The sequence below is a fragment of the Aegilops tauschii genome, chromosome 1, assembly GCF_002575655.3.
Source record: "Aegilops tauschii subsp. strangulata cultivar AL8/78 chromosome 1, Aet v6.0, whole genome shotgun sequence".
Classification (NCBI taxonomy): domain Eukaryota; kingdom Viridiplantae; phylum Streptophyta; class Magnoliopsida; order Poales; family Poaceae; genus Aegilops; species Aegilops tauschii.
In genome coordinates, this window is record NC_053035.3 from 243,935,253 (window position 1) to 243,949,058 (window position 13,806).

The window sequence follows — 13,806 nt, forward strand, 5'->3', positions numbered from 1 at the left end:
CATACCAACACTTTCCAAGGAATTTATTATTTGACAACATAAAGTAAATTCATTTTTCATTTCGGGACTGGGCATCCCTAATACCTTTGCCTTACTCTCGTGCAATGACAAGTGAATAAACACTCATCGTGAGAATAACACATCTAGCATGGCAAATATTAGCCACCCCGCACCGCCTCGCGAGCGGTACGAACACACAAGAGAGAAGTTTATTTTGAAAATTAGAGATGGCACATACAAATTTGCTTAGAATGGCAAAAGAATACCACATATAGGTAGATATAGTGGACTCATGTGGCAAAACTGGTTTAAAGGGTTTTGGATGCACAAGTAGTGATCATACTTAGTACAAAATGCAGGCTAGCAAAAGATTGAGAAGTGACCAACCAAGAAACGAATAATCTCATAAGCGAGCATTAAGCATAATTAACATCGAATAATGCAGCACAAGTAGAATATAATTTCATTGCATGATTATTGACTTTCGTGCTTGCATAGGGAATCACAAACCTTAACACCAATATTCTTACTAAAGCACAATTACTCATCAACATGACTCAATCACATCATCATATCTCAAAACTATTACAAGGAATCAAGTTTATTTTGTCCAATGATCTTTATGAAAGTTTTTATTATATCCTTCTTGGATATCTATCACTTTGGGACTAATTTTCATGTGTTGCTTTTTGATAAGCTCAAACAAATATAAGTGAAGATCATGAGCATAATATTTTATCTCTAAAATTAGTTTAAGTGAAGCAAGAGAGAATTTCTTAAAAATTTACTAACTCTCAAATAAATCTAAGTGACGCAAGAGAGCATTTCTTCAAAAATAACTAAGCGCACCGTGCTCAAAAAGATATAAATGAAGCACTAGAGCAAATCCATAGCTCATAAAAAATTTAAGTGAAGCATAGAGAGCAATTTTAACAAGTCATGGCATAATTTTGGCTCTCTCAAATAGGTGTGTCCAGAAAGGATTCAAGACTTAAAAAGCAAAATAAAACAATCAAAGACTCCTATCATACAATACGCTCCAAGCAAAACACATAGTATGTGACGAATAAAAATATAGGTTCGAGTAAAATACCGATGGTCGTTAGAAGAAAGAGGGGATGCCACTCGGGGCATCCCCAAGCTTAGTTGCTTGCTTCTCTTTGGATAATAGCTTGGGATGCCATGGGCATCCCCAAGCTTAGGCCCTTCTTACTCCTTATTCCATCATCCATCGTAAGATAACCCAAAACTTGAAAACTTCAATCACACGAAACTCAACAAAACCTTTGTGAGATCCGTTAGTATAAGAAAGCAAATCACTACTATAAGTACTGTATCAAACCAATTCATATTTTATTCTTGAATTATATCTACTGTATCCCAACTTTTCTATGGCAAAAACTCATCAAAGAAAACCATAGAATCATCAAAACCAGCACACAACGCAAAGAAAACAGAATCTGTCAAAAACAGAACAGTCTGTAGCAATCTGGATATTTCGAATACTTATGAAACTCCAAAAATTCTGAAAAATTAGGAAGACCTGACAAATTTGTATATCAATCTTCTACAAAAAGAATTGGTATTTGATCACGCTCTGGTTAAAAATGAGAATTTTTTTCGTGGGTGCGAAAGTTTCTGTTTTTTCAGCAAGATCAAACAACTATCACCCAAGAAGATCTTAAAGGCTTTACTCGGCACAAACACTAATTAAAACAAAAAACACAATCATAACAGTAGCATAATTGTGCAAACACTCAAGAACAGAAAGCAAAAAGAAAAAATAAATTTTATTCATTGGGTTGCCTCCCAACAAGCGTTATCGTTTTACGCCCTTAGCTGGGCATAAAGCAAGGATCTAAGTTTTGTCATCTTTGGTTCTAGATCCATAAGATGCCCTCATGATTGATTCATATGGTGGCCTAATTTTTGTTCTTGGGAAGTGTTCCATACCCTTCCTTAGTGGAAATTGAAATCTAATATTTCCTTCTTTCATATTAATCATGCCACCAATAGTATGTAAAAACGGTCTACCAAGAATAATTGGACAAAACGGATTGCAATAAATATCAAGAACAATAAAATATATGGGCACATAATTCCTATTTGCAAGAATAAGAACATCGTTAATTCTTCCCATAGGCTTTTTAATAGTAGAATCCGCCAAATGTAAATTTAAATAGCATTCTTCAATATCGGTAAGACCAAGCACATCACATAAAGATTTCAGAATTGTAGAAACACTAGCACCCAAGTCACACAAAGAAAAACACTCATAATTTTTAATCTTGACTTTGATAGTAGGTTCCCATTCATCATGTAATTTTCTAGGAATTGAAACTTCTAATTCCAACTTTTCTTCAAAAGCTTTCATCATAGCATAACAATATGTTTAGTAAAATCTTTATTTTGTTCATAAGCATGGGGTGAATTTATCATGGATTGCAACAAAGAAATACAATCAATCAAATAGCAACTATCATAATTAAAGTCTTTGTAATCCAAAAGAGTGGGCACATCACTAGTTAAAGTCTTGACCTCTTCAAACCCACTTTTATCAATTTTCTCAACAAGATTTTCAACCTCCGAATTATCGGGACGCCTTCTAGCTGTAACATCCCAAAATTCTAAATTTTGGAATGTTATATTAAATAAATAGTTTTGATTGTTTGTTTGATTTTTGTGTGAATGATTGAGTGAAGTTGAGTGCAATTTGAAACTTTTTGAAAGTTGAATGAGAGGGAACAAAAGGACTTCCCCAAAAGTGTTTCCATTTGAAATGTTTTGAAACCTCATTTGAAAGTAATGCAAACTTGATGCCACTCAAGGACTTTCAAGAGAGGAGATGAAATGACTTCTCCAAAGTTTAATGAAAGAGAGTGGGGAGTTAAACCACTTTTGGAATTCCATTTGGAATCCTTCCCATTTGAATAGTTTCAAATTCCTCTGACCCATTTCAAAAATAAAGAGAGGAGCAACATGACACTCCAAACCAGGGGCAAATTTGAAATATATTTGAATGAGGAAAACGGAAAAGATTTGGAAGTGGTTTGAATTTCAATTTCAAAACCATTTAGGAGTTATTTGGCTTCAAATCAAATTATTTTTCTCCCAAAAATAAATAAATGGAAATAAGGGTAAAATGATTCCCTTCAATGGAAAATTAGGAGAAATGTTTTTTTGAAATCATAAATGTATTTTATTGGGTTTTATTGCAACAACAGCACTGTTTGACTTTTATTGATTTTTCTGTATTTTATTTGTCTCTTAGAAATAGTTCATATTTTAGGAATTCTTTTTCTAAACATTTTTATATATAATATGTCTATGTAAAAGTCTTATTGTTTTTCTTTTATTTATTTTGTTCTTGTGTGTGTTACTTAAAAAAAAGACCGGCCGAAGCCAGCAGTGCCCAGCCCGAGGCCCATCTCTCTCTCCCTCCGCCGCGGCCCACAGCGGTCCAGCCCGCGCACGCGCCCGAAACCCCTCCCCACCGGGCGCCCGCACCTCCCCCTCGTTCCCGCACTCGCTGACAACGGGGCCCGCATCGTCTTCTTCCTCCGCAAGCCCCGCCCGAGCCAGATCGCACCGGCCGCGCCGCCGAATCCCGTGATCCTCAGGATCCTCTCCCCGACTCACCCCCTCCTCCAAAAATCGCCCCCCCCTATATATACTCTCCCCCTCGACCCGTTCCACTCCTTTCCCTGCACCAAGGACCACCGCTGCCTCCCCGATTCCTCGCCGGATCCGAGCGCCACCGCCGCACCATTGTTGCCTTACCTCACCACCCCGACCACCTAGCCGCCACTTGAGATCACCACCGTAACCCCCTCGCTCGTCCGCACCTCCCCGTGCGCTCGCGCGAGCCCGAAACCCACCGGAGCGCCGCCACCGCCGACGCCCGAATGCCACCGCCACCTCGACCTCGCTGCCGACCTCCTCCGTCAACCTACGACGCCGCCTCGACCACCGCTGGACTCGCCATCGAACGCCTCGTCCGCCCGTGCCCTCGCCGGAGCTCTCCGACGACCGGAGCGCCGCCGCCGACGACGTCCGAGCCGCATCGCCGGCGACCACCACCGCTGTAAGCTCCGACGACCCTCCCCGCCTTTAGATCTTCATTATACGGCCTAGATTAGATGCAAACGAATACGTAGGTTTTATGTATTAGATCGCTTTTTATGCGGTTTTATTTACGGTTTAGATTGGTTCAGATCGAACCGGGCCTCCTCCGGTTTTCTGCTTTAGCCGCACAGTCACGGTTTCGTTAAGTTACGACCGAGCGTTGTTTAGTTCAGAGCGCCCACTGCTTAGGCCCAATTGCAGCCCGACGCGTAGCTCCTGCCCGTTTTTTTTCCAGTTTATTTTCGTTTCTGTTTTAGAAACAGAAATAGTTTCAATTTTAGATTGCTTATAACTTTTATGTTTTATATCCAAATTGAGTGATTCTTTTTGCGCTGTGTCACAAATTTGTTTAAGTTACTGTTTTTGTACTTAGGTTTCAAATTTGAGTAGTTTAAACTTGAGTTTGATGAAATTTGTTCAAATCACTAATTTGGCCGTATCTTGAGTTTTATAAAATATTTTTGATTGATTCTTTTTGCTACGGTTTTGTTATTGTGTTGTCTATCCAGAGTCATATAGTGATTTATTTTTAGTTTATTTTAAATTAAGTTTTTAGCAAAACAGTACTGTTTTAGTTATAGTTTTGTTTTAGTCTTTTCTTTATTGTTTTTATTAGTTTTAAATTATTGCGTTTTGTCTCTCTTGAAAATTTTACTTTTGTTTCTGTTAGTCAAGAAAAGAAAATTTTGTTTTTATTTTAAAATTTTATTTTACTTAGTTTTTTATGAAAACTTGTTTAGGTCATAGTTAGTGTTTCATAAAAGCTTTTTATTTGTTTCTTTTTGCTATTAAAAGTTTATGAAAAATACTTTCTGTTAAAATTAGTTGTTTTATATTTTATTTTCTGTTTATTTATTATGTTAGTATTTTCTTTGTTGTTAAATTTTACTTAGGACAAAGCTATTTTGGGTTATGTCTTAGAATTTTCTTTAGTAGTTTTCTTGTGTAGTTTTCATTGGTTTTTTTTATTTTGTGTTCTTTGTGATTTGCATTTTATTTGTTGATTTTTTTTGTGAGTGTTAGAAATTGCTTGCTAGTATGTTTGCTTATGTGAATACTATGTTTTACTATATAGATTTTCATCGGAGAGTTGCGTATAGTGCTATCAAGTTTTGCGAGAGCGATATTATCTTCATCAAGTAATACCAGGCAAGTTCACTTTGACCATGTTTTCCATACCTATGTTTTATTGCATTTAGTGTCATCTTTGCAACAATCCCTCCAGTAGTGATATTGAATTCTTGTAGTTGAGTAGTATGCATGAGGTAGGAACCCATCACCCTGTTACCAAGCCCGGGACGTTATTTATTTTAATGCTACGCTATAGTAGACGGGGTTTGGTATGAGTGCACGAGAGTGGTGTGAAGAAGGAGGACTCTACGTCAATGACGACAACTCCATGATGGCATATGCGAGGACTGCATCTTCAAGGCCTCAAGACTTCAAGACTCGAGACAAGAATTCAATACACACTACTGGGTGAAGGACGGTTGACGGGCACCCTGGAGAAACCAGTGGATGGCCGGGATGCATGGAGAAGCGCCATGACATCTTGCGGAAAGCTTCACCCAGACTCAAAGAGACAGAAGAATACTTCATGCCCGGAAGCTTACCTGTGCAACCGCAAGTCACTATGGGCTCTGGCTTGGTTGACCTTAATGGTGACTATGGCTGGGACGGTGCTAGCAGATGTAGAACTACGGTAGGGTTGGATGAGCACCGGACAGTGTGGTCAGGGGAATTCTTCGAAAGACCATGTTTCGATCATCCTATTCTCAAACATCATGAAGTACGAGGACGAAAAGGGAGAGATCGAATCTTGCGGGTAAAGTGTACAAATTTCTGCAGAGGGTTAAAACCTAATCGATTAGCCGTGTCCCCGGTTACGGACAATTTGAGCCTCTGGACTTGGATCTATCTTGGAACTCTCAACACCGGACTGATAACTTAATTATGGGCAACTTATCATGATTTGGGCTATGAGACATCGGTTGGCGGAACCATGTCATTGTAGATAACTCCATAGTACAGACTCCTGATGTTCCTTTGTTGTAGGAAAAATAAAACCAGCTTTTATGCAAAAATATCAGACACAGAGCCACAAAGCCATATTGCATGTAGAATAGTTTATCATCTGCTTTCTCTTATTGTGATCTTGCCGGTACATTCAATGTACTGACCTACACGGCTGCAACGTATCATGTTGCAGGATTCCTTCGACGAGTGAGAGTTACGATACAGGTTACGGTCTACACTCAACCTGCCGATGGCGTTAATGGGACTCCACACCCGACTATTTGTTTCCGCTGTGACTTATGAGGTATATATTAGTTTTACGTTATTTATACATGTGATTGCACTTTGATATATACATTGATGTACTGTGTGTGCCAGCATACTGATCCAGGGATGGCACAGAAACATAGAGGCTTGACCGTCTGAGGTCGGGTTGCTACAGATATGGTATCAGAGCACATGTTGACTGTAGGACGTGACCCTAGAAATCGGAAAGCCCTAGGACAGGAAATCTCTAAGACTTTATTTTTAAAAGAACCCATTTCTTCTCATCTTTTCTAATTTTTATCAAATAACACCTCTTACCTCAAATAGTTAGAATATACCACTTTCCCTTTTGACCACCCGGAGGATCAACTGAAGCCGCTTCAAGAAGGATAAGAACACCGGACAAATGATGACCAATTCAGAGTAAAGAGGATTACACTATATATTTCGGAGGAAAGAAGCTACAGCAGATGAAGACTGTAAAGGCTTGAAGAATTCAGAGACTCTGAAGATTGATTTGACCTTTAGAAGACCAAACCCCTGTTATATATACTTACGTTAGATACGATGATTTGTGAGCTGTCATTTGTATGATGTTTTTCCGACAGCTGCAAATACAACCTATTTTCAAAACTATTTTTTGTATCATGTGTATTTCTCTCTTATCTCACCCTAAAACCCTTGGACTCAATAGATGATGAATGAAGAAGGACTGGTATTCTCTGGACCAATGACTCAGCCGAATGCAGAGCTATGGATTAAAAACATGGAGGATCACTTCGGGGGGAAAATGATTTCAAGGAAGTATGAGGTTCAAGATGCTATTCAGTATTTTACCGAGAGTGCTGCAACCTGGTGGAAAATGCATCAAGCCATACAAGGATGCAACGGAGCAAAAACTTGGGAGGAATTCAAGAAGACTCTGTTGAGATCTCGTCTTATTCGGAAGAACTATGATAACCCGAAGAAGAAACTTTGTGCTTGCAAGATTTGCGGAGAAATAGGACACACCCAGGAGGAACACAAGGATGGATGCCCTCATTGTGAGGAGAATCACCCAACCGAAGAGTGCCCGACTGGGCAAGTTACTTGTTTCCTGTGTGAAGGAACTACACACTACCCTGGTCAGTGTCATATTTACCCCAAGGTACAAAAAATTACCAAGCAGCAGAAAGAAGCCATGAAAGAAACCCTCAGGGAAAATTCAGAAGAACCTGCGATGAAGGAAGTTATTGAAGACCCTAATGGTGAAGGCCTAAACAGATTTTTCGCCCAAGCTTGCTATTCATGTGGAGAAGAAGGACATTTTTCAGAGTATTGCACGAAGGAAAGCCAAGAGTATCTCAGAGACTTCCCGACAACAGAAGTGAAGTTTGACCCTCAGGAAATAGAAGCTCTGATCATTACAGAGAAATCTAGGAAGAGAAAACGAAGGCAACCCCAGAACAACCCAATTTCTGCAGGAAAGGACCTGAGTCAGATCACTTGTTACAAGTGCAAGACCTTAGGTCACTATGCCAATAAATGTCCAGAGAAGAAGCCTAGAATCCAAGGAGCCTACATAATCACAAAGAAGCCCCGAGACATTTGTTTTCGCTGCAAGGAAGCAGGACATTTTTCTAGGGAATGTTCAAATCAGAAGAAAGCTGGAGCTGAGTAGTTGAGATTTTGATATGGATAATAAGAGTGGTAGAAAGCAATCTTATTTTCATAAGTTCGATGAGTTGAGTTATGTAATGGGTGCTCAGAGATTGTAATGAATTCATGAAATCAATAAAGTTAATGTGTTATGATTTCATATGTTGTATTATGTGAGTTTTTACCCTATGAACAAAGATTTTGGACCAATTTCAAGGATATGAGAAATATGGTCTATGGATGGATTTGTGAATTTCATTTAAGGGTGGTAGTACCCTGTGAAGAACACTTGACCCATGGAAAGGATAATGATATTTCAGGGAGTGAAGTTTGGACAAAATAGGTATGAGTTTTGTTTCGATATGTTGGTTACCCCAAGAATATGAAGGAATGAAGCAATATTGGAATTTAAGGAGGTGTGATGTTGGAATATGGAACAATTGTAACTCCAAGGATGAGTTGTACAAGTGTTGAAGTGGGCCATAACCCACAGGCCCAGGGTTTGAAAAGGAACAGACATAACTTTGATGAAGGAAGAAAATTGGAAGAAGCCATGATTCCATCAGCAGACATTTCCTTAGGAGGTTACGAAAACCCAAGAGTTGTGAAGAACGATAGATGTTTTGTTCAGGCTGCAGAAATAATGGAATTATCCAAACTAAGTTCGTCGACAAGAGAAATTCTGCAATGCTTGTGAGGATGCCCAAGTGTTAGACTACGTGATTCACCGTCTGCGTATGTAGTAATGGTTCAAGTACGGGGTGGATTGGCCCCCATACCGGAGACTTCTATCATGAACTATCATATGTTGATGGAAAATCAGAGAGACTTGAAAACCTTTTGAAAAAGATTTTTCATGTCATTCCCATTTAGGTTCGATTCGGATCCCTCTGTTGTTTCCCTTTCCTCCCGAACCTTTTCCTCGAAATGATAAAGAATCTGGTACACTCGAATTGTATTATTTAAGTGCTTATTGCTTGCCAAAAATCCTTGCCAATGATATCTAGTGGGCACTACGAACTCCAGGCATACTGTACTTGACCACCCTACTTTGCTTTGTCCCTATTAGGCGAAATCAATACTTACTTTCAATTGGTAGAGAGGAAGAAGAGAACTGACACTAGTAATAGGTTGATGACTTAAAGAGTGTCGGCGCGATAAGCCATAAAACCATAGAATGGTAGGACGATGGAACCCTTTACAGGAAACCGTCGCCAATCGTAGGATATACGGTGAGATTCAACCCCGGCCATTTTCCTGCAGGAGAAGCCATAAATTGTTGACCGCCAGGAGGTTCCGATAGTTTCTTAGTATTGACGACAGACATGTCAGATATGAAGATCCACTCTTCGGAAGAACCTCATCAGGATTGAGAGGACACGAGATTTTGAGAAAAGTCATGCCCCGACCGGAAGAGCACCACTGAAAGAGTTATCCCGAAGAATGAGAAGACCGACACCATCAACCCAAAGGATGGAGTACATGAATTTTGTCAGAACCATAGCCTTGCTTTTAAGTGTGGTAGCACCCCAGACCTCTCTGGTCGAAGGATTTGCTGGAAGACCTCCAAACCCTAACCTTTTCTTGCTAGCCGCTTCGAATCTCGAGGACGAGATTCATTTTAAGTGTGGTAGGTTTGTAACATCCCAAAATTCTAAATTTTGGAATGTTATATTAAATAAATAGTTTTGATTGTTTGTTTGATTTTTGTGTGAATGATTGAGTGAAGTTGAGTGCAATTTGAAACTTTTTGAAAGTTGAATGAGAGGGAATAAAAGGACTTCCCCAAAAGTGTTTCCATTTGAAATGTTTTGAAACCTCATTTGAAAGTAATGCAAACTTGATGCCACTCAAGGACTTTCAAGAGAGGAGATGAAATGACTTCTCCAAAGTTTAATGAAAGAGAGTGGGGAGTTAAACCACTTTTGGAATTCCATTTGGAATCCTTCCCATTTGAATAGTTTCAAATTCCTCTGACCCATTTCAAAAATAAAGAGAGGAGCAACATGACACTCCAAACCAGGGGCAAATTTGAAATATATTTGAATGAGGAAAACGGAAAAGATTTGGAAGTGGTTTGAATTTCAATTTCAAAACCATTTAGGAGTTATTTGGCTTCAAATCAAATTATTTTTCTCCCAAAAATAAATAAATGGAAATAAGGGTAAAATGATTCCCTTCAATGGAAAATTAGGAGAAATGTTTTTTTTGAAATCATAAATGTATTTTATTGGGTTTTATTGCAACAGCAGCACTGTTTGACTTTTATTGATTTTTCTGTATTTTATTTGTCTCTTAGAAATAGTTCATATTTTAGGAATTCTTTTTCTAAACATTTTTTATATAATATGTCTATGTAAAAGTCTTATTGTTTTTCTTTTATTTATTTTGTTCTTGTGTGTGTTACTTAAAAAAACCGGCCAAAGCCAGCAGTGCCCAGCCTGAGGCCCATCTCTCTCTCCCTCCGCCGCGGCCCACAGCGGTCCAGCCCGCGCACGCGCCCGAAACCCCTCCCCACCGGGCGCCCGCACCTCCCCCTCGTTCCCGCACTCGCTGACAACGGGGCCCGCGTCGTCTTCTTCCTCCGCAAGCCCCGCCCGAGCCAGATCGCACCGGCCGCGCCGCCGAATCCCGTGATCCTCGGGATCCTCTCCCCGACTCACCCCCTCCTCCAAGAATCTCCCCCCCCCCCCCTATATATACTCTCCCCCTCGACCCGTTCCACTCCTTTCCCTGCACCAAGGACCACCGCTGCCTCCCCGATTCCTCGCCGGATCCGAGCGCCACCGCCGCACCATTGTTGCCTTACCTCACCTCCCCGACCACCTAGCCGCCACTTGAGATCACCACCGTAACCCCCTCGCTCGTCCGCACCTCCCCGTGCGCTCGCGCGAGCCCGAAACCCACCGGAGCACCGCCACCGCCGACGCCCGAACGCCACCGCCACCTCGACCTCGCCGCCGACCTCCTCCGTCAACCTACGACGCCGCCTCGACCACCGCTGGACTCGCCGTCGAACGCCTCGTCCGCCCGTGCCCTCGCCGGAGCTCTCCGACGACCGGAGCGCCGCCGCCGACGACGTCCGAGCCGCATCGCCGGCGACCACCACCGCAGTAAGCTCCGACGACCCTCCCCGCCTTTAGATCTTCATTATACGGCCTAGATTAGATGCAAACGAATAGGTAGGTTTTATGTATTAGATCGCTTTTTATGCGGTTTTATTTACGGTTTAGATTGGTTCAGATCGAACCGGGCCTCCTCCGGTTTTCTGCTTTAGCCACATAGTCACGGTTTCGTTAAGTTACGACCAAGCGTTGTTTAGTTCAGAGCGCCCACTGCTTAGGCCCAATTGCAGCCCGACGCGTAGCTCCTGCCCGTTTTTTTCCAGTTTATTTTCGTTTCTGTTTTAGAAACAGAAATAGTTTCAATTTTAGATTGCTTATAACTTTTATGTTTTATATCCAAATTGAGTGATTCTTTTTGCACTGTGTCACAAATTTGTTTAAGTTTCTGTTTTTGTACTTAGGTATCAAATTTGAGTAGTTTAAACTTGAGTTTGATGAAATTTGTTCAAATCACTAATTTGGCCGTATCCTGAGTTTTATAAAATATTTTTGATTGATTCTTTTTGCTACGGTTTTGTTATTGTGTTGTCTATCCAGAGTCATATAGTGATTTATTTTTAGTTTATTTTAAATTAAGTTTTTAGCAAAACAGTACTGTTTTAGTTATAGTTTTGTTTTAGTCTTTTCTTTATTGTTTTTATTAGTTTTAAATTATTTCGTTTTGTCACTCTTGAAAATTTTAGTTTTGTTTCTGTTAGTCAAGAAAAGAAAATTTTGTTTTTATTTTAAAAATTTATTTTACTTAGTTTTGTATGAAAACTTGTTTAGGTCATAGTTAGTGTTTCATAAAAGCTTTTTATTTGTTTCTTTTTGCTATTAAAAGTTTATGAAAAATACTTTCTGTTAAAATTAGTTGTTTTATATTTTCTTTTCTGTTTATTTATTATGTTAGTATTTTCTTTGTTGTTAAATTTTACTTAGGACAAAGCTAAGGAACCCATCACCCTGTTACCAAGCCCGGGACGTTATTTATTTTAATGCTACGCTATAGTAGACGGGGTTTGGTATGAGTGCACGAGAGTGGTGTGAAGAAGGAGGACTCTACGTCAATGACGACAACTCCATGATGGCATATGCGAGGACTGCATCTTCAAGGCCTCAAGACTTCAAGACTCGAGACAAGAATTCAATACACACTACTGGGTGAAGGACGGTTGACGGGCACCCTGGAGAAACCAGTGGATGGCCGGGATGCATGGAGAAGCGCCATGACATCTTGCGGAAAGCTTCACCCAGACTCAAAGAGACGGAAGAATACTTCATGCCCGGAAGCTTACCTGTGCAACCGCAAGTCACTATGGGCTCTGGCTTGGTTGACCTTAATGGTGACTATGGCTGGGACGGTGCTAGCAGATGTAGAACTACGGTAGGGTTGGATGAGCACCGGACAGTGGTCAGGGGAACTCTTCGGAAGACCATGTTTCGATCATCCTATTCTCAAACATCATGAAGTACGAGGACGAAAAGGGAGAGATCGAATCTTGCGGGTAAAGTGTACAAATCTCTGCAGAGGGTTAAAACCTAATCGATTAGCCGTGTCCCCGGTTACAGACAATTTGAGCCTCTGCACTTGGATCTATCTCAGAACTCTCAACACCGGACTGATAACTTAATTATGGGCAACTTATCATGATTTGGGCTATGAGACATCGGTTGGCGGAACCATGTCATTGTAGATAACTCCATAGTACAGACTCCTGATGTTCCTTTGTTGTAGGAAAAATAAAACCAGCTTTTATGCAAAAATATCAGACACAGAGCCACAAAGCCATATTGCATGTAGAATAGTTTATCATCTGTTTTCTCTTATTGTGATCTTGCTGGTACATTCAATGTACTGACCTACACGGCTGCAACGTATCATGTTGCAGGATTCCTTCGACGAGTGAGAGTTACGATACAGGTTACGGTCTACACTCAACCTGCCGATGGCGTTGATGGGACTCCACACCCGACTATTTGTTTCCGCTGTGACTTATGTGGTATATATATTAGTTTTACGTTATTTATACATGTGATTGCACTTTGATATATACATTGATGTACTGTGTGTGCCAGCATACTGATCCAGGGATGGCACAGAAACATAGAGGCTTGACCGTCTGAGGTCGGGTCGCTACACTAGCTAAAGTTGACTCTTCTCCAGTCCCTTTTTCATCAATCTTAATTTTACTAAACAAGGAATCAATAGAAGAAACACCAATCATTTTAAGATCTTCATCACTTTTATGAAAGCAATCACTGGAAAACGCCTTTTCTAAAAATTCTCTTCTAGCTCTAAGCATAGCGGTTCTTTTCTTACTTTCATCATAGAAACATAAAGAGCTTTAATTGATTCCTCTACTTTAGGAACAAAAAAATTTCATCTTGAGATTTTCAACATCATGAGAAATTCTATCAACACTTCTAGACAAATCATCAATCTTATTCAACTTTTCTTCTATAGTAGTGTTGAAATTTTTTTGTGAGTTGATAAATTCTTTAATATTATTCTCAAGACCAGAGGTGTTCCTATTATTGTAAGATTATTTCCATAGGAATTACCATAATTATTAGAGGAATTACTAGGAAAAGGCCTAGGATTAAAATTACCTCTATAAGCATTGTTATTGAAATTATTTCGCGAGATAAAATT